The sequence below is a fragment of the Toxorhynchites rutilus genome, chromosome 3 (assembly GCF_029784135.1).
Source record: "Toxorhynchites rutilus septentrionalis strain SRP chromosome 3, ASM2978413v1, whole genome shotgun sequence".
In the NCBI taxonomy this organism is placed as follows: Eukaryota; Metazoa; Arthropoda; class Insecta; order Diptera; family Culicidae; genus Toxorhynchites; species Toxorhynchites rutilus.
This window is the reverse complement of record NC_073746.1, coordinates 227,157,586-227,170,849: the sequence shown is the minus strand read 5'-3', so window position 1 is coordinate 227,170,849 and position 13,264 is coordinate 227,157,586.

The window sequence follows — 13,264 nt, the reverse complement described above, 5'->3', positions numbered from 1 at the left end:
ACATGATAAATAATAACTCAAAAACAAAAATTTATAAAATTGTATATTAAGTATTACTCTTTCAAGTAATTAACAAGTTTTTCTATTTTTGTTAGATTATGTTTACTTCCTTACAGTACTTCTTTAAAGTGTGTAAATATGCGATGATGAAAATAAAAGCCCACCCCAAAAATAATATTAAAACCATGCAAAACCTTCGAGTAACCCCTAGTTCCCACATATTATAGCAGCTAGGGCTGTGCGATATTATTCACAACCTTTCAGTGATTCAGTTGACGCGATATAAACAAAGTGTTGCACATAAAAGTCGATTGTTGTTGTCTATACAAAAAGTTTTCAACAAAATCTTGTTGTTCAGGGTCATTTGCAGCAGATTTTACTGCAGAAGATTGCAGAGAAGTTCGGAATAAGCTGGGTAGCAGTCCGTGAAATTGTGCACAAGCACAAAAATTACGGTTCGCTGACAGATCCGGAAGAGACCGTCTTCGGAAGACCGATAGCTGGAAGGATCAACGAATCATCCGGGAAGTGAAAAAATCTCCAAAAGTATCACGCAAGGTCATTCAGGAAAACCCATTGTTAACGAATCCGCGGTGCGGATTATCCGCGAATGCTAGTTCCCTGATAATTGTATAGATCTTCCCGAAATTTGTCGGTTAGTGGTAGGGTATCGTTTCTTTGTTTTGGTCATGGCTTTCACATTATCTGATCACTGGTGTACACGACCTTACAGATCGATAGTTTAATGATTTCTGTATTGATGAAGCATACTTTTCATGCTAAAATATATTTTTTCATGTTTACATTTCATCTTCAGCCCTTTATTGCGTTATCCGCGATTTTCGTAACACGCGGTGACCTAGCGGTGACCTATTCCGCGGATAATCGGGGTTTTACTGTATGCCCAAACGTCTTCAACAGGTCATTGAAGCTTCAGGAGGCCCCATTAGATAGTGATACTTGTAACTTTTTTGCTTTTATTGTGTGATATGTTATTTCTCAAACTCGGGCTTTTATACTTGTTTTCTATATTTATTCTGCGTGTCATTGAAATAAAATGTTTGGTTTAAGTTTTATGAATTCCAGCCAAATATGATGGAAATATAACGAAAAATGTTGTTTTTATAATAAAAACTCATGAAATTGCTATTTTTACTTAACAAAATTGTTTTCTATTCAAACAAAATTGAGAAAATCGTTATCTAATGCTGTTTTTAATACAATGTAAACAAAATTATTTATATCACTTCAACATCGATTGCTAACAATACCGCAAAGCTCTAACTGTCATTACATGAAGAAACGAGGGGTTACTCAAAGGTTTTGAATGATTATAATATTTTTTTAAACAGTCATGTAAGGAAGTAAACAGAATCTAACAAAAACGGAAAAACTTGATAATTACTTTAAGGAGTAATAGTTAACAAATAAATATCTAAAATTACGATAATAGTTTTTTATAAAGCAGTCCAGAAATTGAGAAAAGTTTCCAAACATCTAAGGTGGACTTTTTTATGCCTATCACTGTACATATCTAAAAAAAAATCCCATCTCCCCTTCAGAAGCCTAAAACAATGAACTAGCAAAGCGTGCCCTAACTAACCATAATTTATCTACGGACACAACCTTCGGGTCAAGACAGCGACAGCGATAATATGGCTGCTAATTACCGCATCGCACGCGCCTACCAAGAACCTACCTAGCGTGCCTTCCGAAGATCATAAATCAATTTCTTAATTTCCAAAACATGTATGCGCTCTGTACGTCGGTACATGTCTAACGACATTAACAATGGTGGACGGGTTTGGTCAGCTATTTTCCCCTGCAATTCTGATAGCACACGGTGACCACTGGGATCCGCGTGAGTCGTTAGGAAATTTAACCATTTTCTTCAACCCTTCGAAGTATGAAACACGGGGGATTACAAGCGTGCGCGCATAAACGCACCGAAGAAAATGCCGACGGGAGGATGTAAAAAAACGAACTCTCGATGCCGTCCGCCGGCAAACGGGAACACAGTTGGGAAAGGGTCACTCCCAGTGCATTAAAAGTGGTGAGGCGCGAGCCAGTCATGTTGGAAATAAAATATATTTTATGTGCGACCAAGGTCCGAACGGCAAATATGCATAGCATTCCACTTTCGAGAGGGATAAGGGTGAGCAAATGGACTTGATCCGCCCCTAGCGTGGTGAGAAACGAAATTAAAATGGTAACAACAAAATAATACCTGCGAAGGGTTTCCTTTTTTTGCCGAGGCATCCTTTCAGTGTGAAGAGAGAGCTACCGACAAGCAGAGTATTTTATTTTATCATTTTAAAATATTTTGAATAAATTCACATTCAGCGGCCGCGCTATCCACGAGCTGACCTGGGCTTGTCTGACCTCTGTCCAGCTATTTCCAAACGTTGAGGCTGAACCGAGCCGGTCAATCGTAGGGTGCCGTTGGAGAGGGGAGGAATGAAATCAGAAATCCAGATTGAAATGCGAATAAATGATAACGGGATGGGCTGATGACAGTTTTGCGTTTTCGAGGAGGGTCAACTGTCCACCTGGGTCTTGCGATGGAAGTTCGTTAGACTGGAAGAAGATTTGTACAATTGGTGGATAAGATTTTTATTACACTCTAGGTTGTGTTAAGACGTCGTTACGCTTCTATCGTGCCAGGGAGCAAAGGTTGCGCTGTGCACGTGCGTTTGTTTCGTGCTCGTGATTTTGACAACTTTGACGAATCAGGTTTGTTGGGAAAATGAAACACAATAGGGATTTTTTGTTTAAATTACTCCAATTTAATACGAAGTATTGGTGGATAATGTATTTTTCTGTGAAAATACGTTAATCTAAATTTCACATAAAAATATATTATGCTGATGGAATTTTCATCAGAGTAATGAAAACGTTCAGATTTGGATTGTTTCAGAACCGACATTTTTCGTCGAAATGGTATCGTCTAATTGCCAGAAAATTGAAACAAGTTGTTTTTTTTTTTTTTTTTATAATTCGTTTATTTGTACAGGCTCAGTTACATAGGTTTAAAGAAGCCAAACTCTCAACTATACTTTTACTATTAACATGTTTTCTTAATTCTACGGTTAATGAAATAGGAAACCGATTACTCGCGGTCGACTCGAGTTTAGAAGGGTGACACATTTTCTTTAGGAAAAGGATGGGATGTAAGGAGATTGTAACCATGTTCACACTCACACTCACACTCACTTTCACATTCATACTCACACATCACACTGAATTCTTAAACTATCCTCACATCTAATATGTATTAACAATTTAACTTATTCTAATGTTAGGGAACCGTTAGCTCGCGATGGACGAAAAGGAGGAGAAAATGGGGGGGGGAAAGGATGTAAGAACAATCACACTCGAAGATCGATATCTTTAAGGAAAACATATATTTGGGACATGTAATCAAGGTCTAACCGAGCCAAAAAACAAGTTGTAGAAAGTGATAAAAAAATAAATGTCTTTTCTTATCTTTAGACGTAGGACTACGTCTTTGATTTCTATATAGGAGGGTCTCTAGGGTGGCAGTGGATGTATGGAAAAAAATAATTATCGAATTTAAAGAACCGACCATGTACACTTTGTTTAGTGGGCCAAAAAATGACCTGTGCAAAGTCTAAGCTCAAACGGTGATGATTTAGGGGTGCCTCAAAACACTCCTTGTCCCAAAAGGACGATTTACGGCCCAAAATTTTTTTCCGAGATAACACCAGATCTTGACGTTTTATGCATTTTTAAGTTATTTGGTATCGAAAAAAAATTTCGATTTTCTAAATTTCCTTTACTCTCGCCTTGGAAGATTTTCGAGGATCAAAGAATCAAAACTTTAAGATCTTTGAAGCACCCCCTTCCCTCTTTGGAAGGTTTTTTAGGATAAAAAAATCAAAACTTTGAGCGCTTTGAGGCACTACTAAGTCATGTCCGATTGAGCTGAAACTTTGCAAATGTCATTTTTTTTGGGACAATAAACAAAATGTACATGATGTACACCCTAAGGGTTACTCTACGAAATTAAAAATGAGGCATGTAATCATTAAGGGATCTCAAACGCATATTACGCAAAATGTTTGTTGTGATATATTAGTTGGGGAAAAAGTAATCCATTATTTTCTGGGTAGCCGGATTTAGTGATCAATATCTTGCGTAATATCGATCATACTATTTCAAATTTAGGCTCGCTGTAAAAATGACATTTCACACAAAAAAAGTAATTTGCTGTTTTTTGTTTGTTTCATTCAGTTGTGAGTTACAGAGTTTTAACAACGGAAGTCAACGAAGAGAAAATTTGGTACATTTTACACTTTTTCCTTTATAAAGGTGAAAATGCAAGCCAGACCGCTGAAATTACGAATTGCGTTTATGGTAAGAGTAAAAAAGAGGTTTTTAATATTTTTTAGTTTAATACACTAAATTAAGATCTCTGCTGTTAACAAATGGATCGTTTGAAGCTAGCGATTGACCAGAAACGTCCAGAATTGGCTAACAGAAGAGGTGTGTTCCATCAGGACAACGCAAGGCAACACAATTCCAGGAACTTGACTGGGATGTTTTAATGCGCCACCATATAGTCCAAGCAATTACCACAATTTTCTAGCATTGCAAAACTTCCTAGGTGATAACAAATTGGGAGCAAGTCAAAATTGTAAAAATCTATTGCTAGAGTTTTTCGCCAATAAGGACCCAGACTATAGAAGAGGCATTGTGAAGTTACCTTTAGAGTGGCAACAAATATAACAAAATGGTGCACATTTGACCCAAATCGGACAATCGGAAGCATAATAAAAATGTTTGAATTTCACGCAAAAATCATGGATTACATTTTCCTCAAACTAATAGGTTATGTTATAGTATACAACACAGCAAATTTATCCTGCTGTTTCGCTTAAAACATGAACAGTGAATATAGTAAAAGAGTTAGAAATTTGTCGATTAAAATGGGTATATTACAGGGATGGCCAAACGGTAGTCCACGGTCTACCGGTCGCTCGCGTAGGTATTCTTAGGCGCCCGCAAGCTGATTGCTGATTCCTAATGACCATTTTTGGGCGTCCGCCAGCTAAAGTAAAAATGGTCATTAGGAACAATTTAAACAATGTTTTGTCCAGGCATATCATTTGTTAAATTATCAATCGAGAATGCTGGAAACATCCAGCATAAGGTTTCGGAAATCAATAGAAACTAAATGTTTAAAAAAAAAAACATCGCCTTTGAACACTGCGAATGCGAGTTTTAATGGAGTATTGTTGTTCAAATTTTAGAACTATGATAAGTTCTGTGAATTATGTGTGTGTATGTAAAATCGATAACGATTCAAAAAATGCAATTCGCCGACTTTCGAGAAAGAACTCGATTCGGTAAGGTTCTATCGAAAATTCGTTCGGTGTGATAGTTATAGGGATCAAATTGAGACTGTTTTTCTCAAAATTTTGACCTGGTCCTCCAATTTGTTTCAATTAGGTTCGGTTATCACACCAAAAACATATTATGTGAAACCCCTTTTTCATCAATATGACAGATATGATATAACGAAAATTCTACGTTTTAAAGTTGGTGAGCTTAGAGGATTTCTCAAACAAATGAGAAATCAGTGGTTTATTCATCGATTTGAATTGATTCAATTCAAATTTATGCACAGCCATGTTAATGTTCATAATGTTCATACTAAGTAAGAATGGAGTTGTTTATAAGTTATGCTCTGCACTGAGGGAGGGAGGGGAAGGAGGAGGAAGCACTTCCTCAATTTTTAATTGAGGCTTACTATGCCTTTCCAGTATCCAACCATGCATTGTGTGGCAAGCACAACGATATACTTATTGCTCAAGAGTTGTCGAACGAATTTCTAACCCCAAAAATACGTTAGACAGCGGCGGGATTCGAATCCTTCATCCTTCGTCTCGAAAACCGACGCACTTACCATCTGCGCTAATGTAAGATTTTACAGTCACTTAAAATAGTTTTATTTGCAAACTTTCAAATGGTTTCAATGGAAAATTCATATCATGAACCTTGTTACTTGAATTGGATTATTAGACATGTTCATCCCGGGTTTCTGTGTTGTATAATCTACATCCGGAATACAGACATTCAACTTCCTGGTATCCTCGATTTTCTATATGTTGATAATCTCAATTCAAGGGGGTCTTCGTAGCCACATTGGTTGCGCGTTCGCTTAGTAAGCGATCGATCGTGAGTTTAAAACTCAGGGCCCTCATTGACCATCTTTGTGTTGTTACAGAATAGCTACGCCCACGCAACAATCATCAGCGATGGAGATCGATCCACGGTCGAAATAAGATCGATTCATCCATACAACTGCTCTGCTCTGCAAGACACATCGGGCTGCTGTTCTATAAATAACTCAACAATGATCAATCAACTGTCTCCGCTGTCCGGTGGTCCAACTGGATAATGGAAGAACAGAAAGAATACTCTTACGCCTAAATGGCTACTGTGTGAATGTACCATATGTAATGGTATAGAAGGAATACTGGCGAATGGCAACTGTGTAATGTGCTAATTATAGATATGATAACCATGTGACATGTACACGATTAAAAATCGGCTCTGTTACAGCTAGATTGTTAATGAGCCTTAAATAAATAAATGGGATAAAAAAAATAATCTCAATTCATCTGGTTTCGATTTCAGAAGCCAAAAAGTACTGCTGTTGGCGTCACATATCTGATTCTTTGCCACCGCCATGTTCTTGAAGTCTTTGGAGTGAGAAAACTGATTGAACAGCGAAAACTTGAAATGAATTTCTTGCCATTGGGGTTTCCCGGCCACTGTTTTCCTATGAAATAGTTGTTTTCTCGCATACCCTCAAGGACCCAAAAACCACCAAAAAGTCAATTTTGATAAAAGTGGTGTTTATGGGGATTCTCAAACAAACGATTCAAATGCGTTGTACAGGGTTTTCCAACTTTAAATTCCGAAAGTAAATTGAAATAAAACACACTTAGAATTCGAATTTCGATGAAACTTTTATTTCAAATTAAAGTTTGGTTTATGCCATTATATGTGAAATACAACATCATTCAAATGTCCACCTAGGGCTTCCTCGCACACCTTGATCCGGAACAGGTAATTTTCGATGACTTTTCGGCACATATGGGGCGGTATCTCGGTCATAACTTCACGAATGTTGTCTTTCAAATATTCAAGAGTTTGCGGAGAGTTTGCATAGACACGGTTTTTCGCATAACCCCACAAAAAAAGTCTAGCGGGTTCAAATCGCATGATCTGGACAGCCAATTAGAATCACCAAAACGCGAAATTATGCTTCCTTCAAATTTCGTTCGCAATATGGCCATGTTCGGTCGTGTTGTGTGGCATGTGGCGCCGTCCTGATGAAACCACATGTCATCCGTATCCATATCTTCAATTTGTGGCAAAAAAACGGGTAACATGCGGCCATAGCGCTCACCATTCACAGTTACCGTCTCGCCGTCCTCATTTTCAAAGAAATACGGCCCGATGACTCCACCAGACCATAATGCGCACCAAACAGTGACTTTTGGCGGATGCAATGGCCTCTCAACAATCACGTGTGGATTTTCTGAGGCCCATATACGGAAATTTTGAGTGTTCACATAGCCACCGAGCTCGAAATGTGCCTCATCGCTGAAATTTGATGCGAAAATTCAGCATTTTGCTGCTGTTGTTCGTTTACCCAATCGACGTATGCCCGACGCATTCCATGGTCACCACGCTATAATTTTTGTACCAATTGGACTTTATATGGATGTAGGTGCAAGTCCAAATGCAAAATTCGCCACAATGATGTGTTTGACAAGCCCAATTGCTGAGCACGCCGTGGAATCAAAACATTCGGGTCATCCTCCACACTGGCAGCAACAGCAGCAATATTTTCGGCCGAACGCACATTACGATGATGCAGAGGTTTCACAATATCCGCTACGGATCCAGTTTGTTCGAATTTACGCACTACATTAGCGATTGTGTGCTCTGTAGGCCGTCCATGACGACCAAAATCCGTCCGTAATGCTCGAAAAACATTTGCCAGTTTTTCATCATTTTTATAGTATAATTTAACAAAATTAACACGTTGTGCGATGCTAAAACGATCCATATTGTAAAATGGCAGACATTCAACTAACGATATGACGCTTTGGTTGAGAGCTATGTCAAACGGTTGTCAGCGCAGGGCTGTATACTTTCGGAAGCCCGAAATGGAAAACCCTGTATAATCATAAATGGCAATTTAAAAAAAATCAACGATACAACGATCAATGAAACTTTAAAAAGAATAAAATATTACTCATCAATTATTTAGTAACCGATAATTATTTTTATTTTATAGAATAATTTATCATTGATTATTGTTCATATTGTTCATATGATCTATTTTTTCCTTCTCACAGTTTCGGTCTTACAGACCGAGAGTCAATAATTTTGTTTTGAGGAGGATGAATGAAATGATTATTGAAACTGCATGAAGCTGAAGAAAAAATATTTTCTGGAGTTTTTTCATTAAATTATACAGTGATTCGCCTCTAATTTAACATCTAACTAATTGAACGGACCTGTAATGCGACACGAATAATTGAACAGTTTATATACATCCTATGTGCAAGTTTCTACAACACGATACATTCAGGAATGTTTTGAAAGATTTTTTAAGCATTTTACTAGATAATGTGTTTTGGGAACATTTCACATGATTATTTGTTAGATTTTCATTGATTTTCCTGTTTTAACTTGTTACTCTCATTGTGTTGTGTTTGTTGATATGTCCAATTACAGGTCACAATCGCCTCTAATGCGACACTGTGTGATACCTCGGTATGTCGAATTAGAGGTTAATCACTGTATCTTTTTTGCTTCAAATAAATACAAATAATTCAGGCGTTATTTGTAATACACAATAGCAAAATTACATAGACACACACAGTCTGTGACACCGTATACGAGCTATGACCTTGCGCGCGAGTACAGGAAGATTAAAACTTCGTTTCGTTGTCTAGTACTATATTCTTTTCTAATGATTTTTTGATACAATGAACGTTGGTAGACCGCAACCTAAAATTTGAACAATTAGTCGCCCGTAATGTTCAAAAGTTTAGCCACCCCTGGTATATTATTTCGAAACGAAACGAGCAATCTTTTGCCTACCATCCGGGCACTAGCACTAGAGAAGTGCCATCCGCTCATGAGCTGTTCATTCGAATCGCTTCATCTTAGTGAGCGGATTCGGATCGGCTCGCAATCAAAACAACGCAGCTCAACAGCTCATTACGGAGCTGGAGAGCTGATGAGCTGTTGAGCTGATGAGCTGCTGAGCTGTTGAGCTGATGAGCAGCTGAGCTGATGAGCTGCTGAGCTGTTGAGCTGCTGAGCTGCATAGCTGTGGAGCGCAAAAGCTGCAGAGAGCGTGAACTTTGAGACGCGAAAGAATTTTTCGTCTCTCGCGCTTTATGATATGACGTCAGTTTGTTTTCGTGTGTCCCTCTTCGTTTTTTAGCTTAGCAGAGATACCAGATAGGAAAAAGGTATTTGTTTTGAAAATATTCAATCGTTCGTTACTTCGTTAAATTTTTCTTACATCGCCAAACAAAATAATAAACATTATTATATGGTTGTAAATGAAATTAAAATTGCAAATAAAATTATTATTGTTATTAAAACATGACTGTTGAAACACATGAATGTATTTCCGCGTGCTGAATCAAAACAATTCAGAAAACCACCCGGCATAAATGCTGATGATTGATAATGGTCCTTTTGCTACCTTCGTCATCGCGAAGAATTATTTCTCGTTGCGTCTATTAGTGGATTTATTTTTTTTTTTTGCTGGACGCAAAAAAAATATCGGCAGTTTTATCAAAAAACGTTGTCTCGGCCAATATTTCTGAAGGCATTTTATTTGGCTACTGCTAGTTCTTCTGCCGTTTAAGTTCAGCATATCCTATGCATCTTCTATGTTGAATTTCAGCATTCAATATTTGTTGTATATTATATTATTAGAATTCATATTAGTTTTAGTTTGTGTACAATTGTGCTGTGCTGTGCAAATCAATGCACAAAGCAACATGTTGGAACGTCTATCGTCAAGCGCCAGGCTCATAAAGTGAATGACTTCAAGGGACACGCTCAACATTTGCTTTGTGCATTGATTTGCACAGCACAGCACACAATTACATATTAAATTCCTTTTTTTTTTTTGCTTTCCGTCCATTATGAAAATGCACACTATAAAATATCCCATGGTAGTTATGCAATTGTGTGGACAACCGCAAAATTCAACTGAGCTGAAGAGCTGTTCCAAACGAGCAGCTCACTTGTATGAGCTGCACGGCTCTGAGCCGCTCACCATGATGAGCTGATTTGCCCATCTCTAACTAGCACACAATGTGAGACGGGGAGTGTTATAAATTATTCTCCATTTGCCGATAACAGCCATTTATCAGTTGGCAGAATCAATGAAGGGATGATCTTGGATTGATCTTGAATGGTTTTACTCTATTCTACCCGAAGATTTGACGAAAGCCCGGCTCAAAAGGTTAAACATTGATAGAGATTTTCTTAGATTTAAGTTCAGATTGTTGTCTAATTAATTCGTGCTCAAGCTCAGTTTTAATCGTGTAGGTCTTACTACTAACAATTTATATTACTGTGGTCCAGGATATCATGGTATCGAGCATGTTGTTTGGTAATGTAAAAATGCAATCAAAGAATTTAACTGATTGCTGATTTAGAGGTTCAAAAGAGTATACTCACACCTATCAGATCATGGTAGCTTTTGTAGTCGCGATCTAAATATTATGTTACCCATATATGTCTTTCTTAGAAGTAGTTATGTTATTATATTGGCCGCTTCACTTCTCTGAATTCACTTATCCGTTCTCCATTCGCTTCCGTATAAATAAAAACTTAGGACCCGATGAGATCATTTTACAACAGCAGCTACACGAACTTCCTAAGAGAGCACTCATGGCCATAGGATACTTCATATAATGCCCTGGCTATAAAGTTATCACAACCCTCTACAAACAATATTCCGGACAACGTGGCTACGTAGGAGAAAATGCGTAGCTACCAAAAAGTCGATTTTGTTCATTTTGTCACTTACTTCACTCATACAAACATGGGCAGAACAGAGCAGAGTACAAATGACAATCAACAAGCTATTCTTTTTTAACCACCTCCAATTGCCATCCAATTGTGCTGAAATTTGGAACATGAACACACACACTTTGACAATTTCTGGCAATTGATTTAAATTATTTTAAATTGTCAATGTCATGCTTTACTTGAATACCGAGTTTTCTTAGAGGCATTAGAACACATTAAAGGAGTTAATTTTCATGAATTTAGCTTTATTAGCCATTTTTATTTAGATATGACGTGAATAGACAAACCACCGACCTTTTCTCCGATGTCCTACTTTCGTCGTGTAATTCGTCCGGTGTGTACGGTTCCTAGGAGGTGCAACTTCTTCTGTTCTTATTTTCTCTCGCACTACATCAATATTTACCAATAATTTCTAGCCTCTATGGATTGTTTGAATGCCACTTTTACTCTACAGAACGACGCTTTGTGTGCTCTATGGATCGGTGGATTCATTGGTCCGTTTTCATTCAGAAATGATTTCGATTGAAAAATACAGTTAATGGTGATCGCAACAGGGACACGATCGCCCACTTTTTGTACCGCAATTGAGTGTTTTTGATTTAGAGGAGCTGTCGTTTCGACACAACGTCGCTACATGCCACACCATGTACGGTGGTCCAAAAGTTCTCAAATCGGGAGGGAAATAAGGCCTACGAGCTGCATCCTAGAAGTATGGTGTCTTCAGCAAAGTTCATCTTAGGATTCCTGGATATCATGGGGAGACGATGGTTTAGATCACAATATCACCGCTAGGGCGCGAAAGAAAAAACTCATAACGGGGAAAAACTAATAACTCCTCAGGAATGCTTTCTAGAAACATGTTGTCTTGAGCAAAGTTGATCCGATAATCCCTAGCTATAATGGAACGACAATGGTTTAGTTCATAATATCACCGCTAGGGCGTACAGTGGTCAGGATAATTCAAAACGGAAAAAAATCATAACTTCTCAGGAATGTTTTCAAGAGCCATTGATTCCTTAGGATAATTCGACATAGTTGCTCTATTTGTAGAGAAAACCAGATGGGAATGTCCACCACTTCCATCGCAACACCACTTATATGATGAGATCTGGAGATGTATATGCTCTTTCTTTAGCTTCAAGAATTGTGAGAAATCGATGTCACCAAAAGATACTGAGCTTTACTAAGATCCGCTTGAGAAATCAAAGATACACCTTCTTCAGGGTTTTACAGGAAGAATGCATTCTTCGTAACTCTCAGACGTATCCAAAAAGTTGGCAGCCATCTGAGGACCTTTTAAAACGATGGAGAGTAATTTTGAAACATGTTCCTCACCATTCATTTTGAATTTGGTAGCAGTGGCATACAAAAGAACAAAGTGTCCGAAATATGATTCAGAACGGTATGTTTTGACCGGTTTCGCAATATGCGGTCGAGCATTGTCGTGCTGCAAAATAACTTTATCGTGTATTTGCTCATATTGTTGCAGTTTTTCCTTCAGTGCACGGCTCAAATGCATCAATTGTCGTCGGTAGAGGTCCCACGTAATGGTTTCATTCGGTTTTAGTAACTCATAGTACACCACATCCAGCTGGTTCCACCAAATAGACAGCATAACCTTCTGGCCGTGAATATTCCGCACGGCCGTCGATGTTGATGCATGGCCGGGGTATCCATAAGATGCCCGACGTTTAGGATTGTCGTAATGGACCCACTTTTCATCGCTAGTAACGATTCGATGCGAAAAACCCTTCCTTTGATGTCGTTGGAGCAGTTGTTCGCATGTGAAAAAACGGTGTTCGACGTCTCGTGGCTGCAATTCTTACCCAATGTCCTATCTTTCGGATCATTCCCATTGCTTTCAAATGATCGGATATAGTTTTCTGAACTACTCCAAGTATATCTGCAAGATCTTGTTGCATTTGTAACAGATCTTGATCGAGTAAAGCGTCCAATTTTTCATCTTCAAACTTATTTGGTGGGCCGGAACGTTTTTCGTCTTCCAAGTCAAAATTACCACATTTAAACCGTGGAAACCACGTCTGACACGTTCACTCAGTTGGAGCATGGTCACCATAAACTTCCATCAAAATACGATGACTTTCCGCAGCATTTTTCTTCATATTGAAGTAATGAAGTAACACTCCCCGCAAAA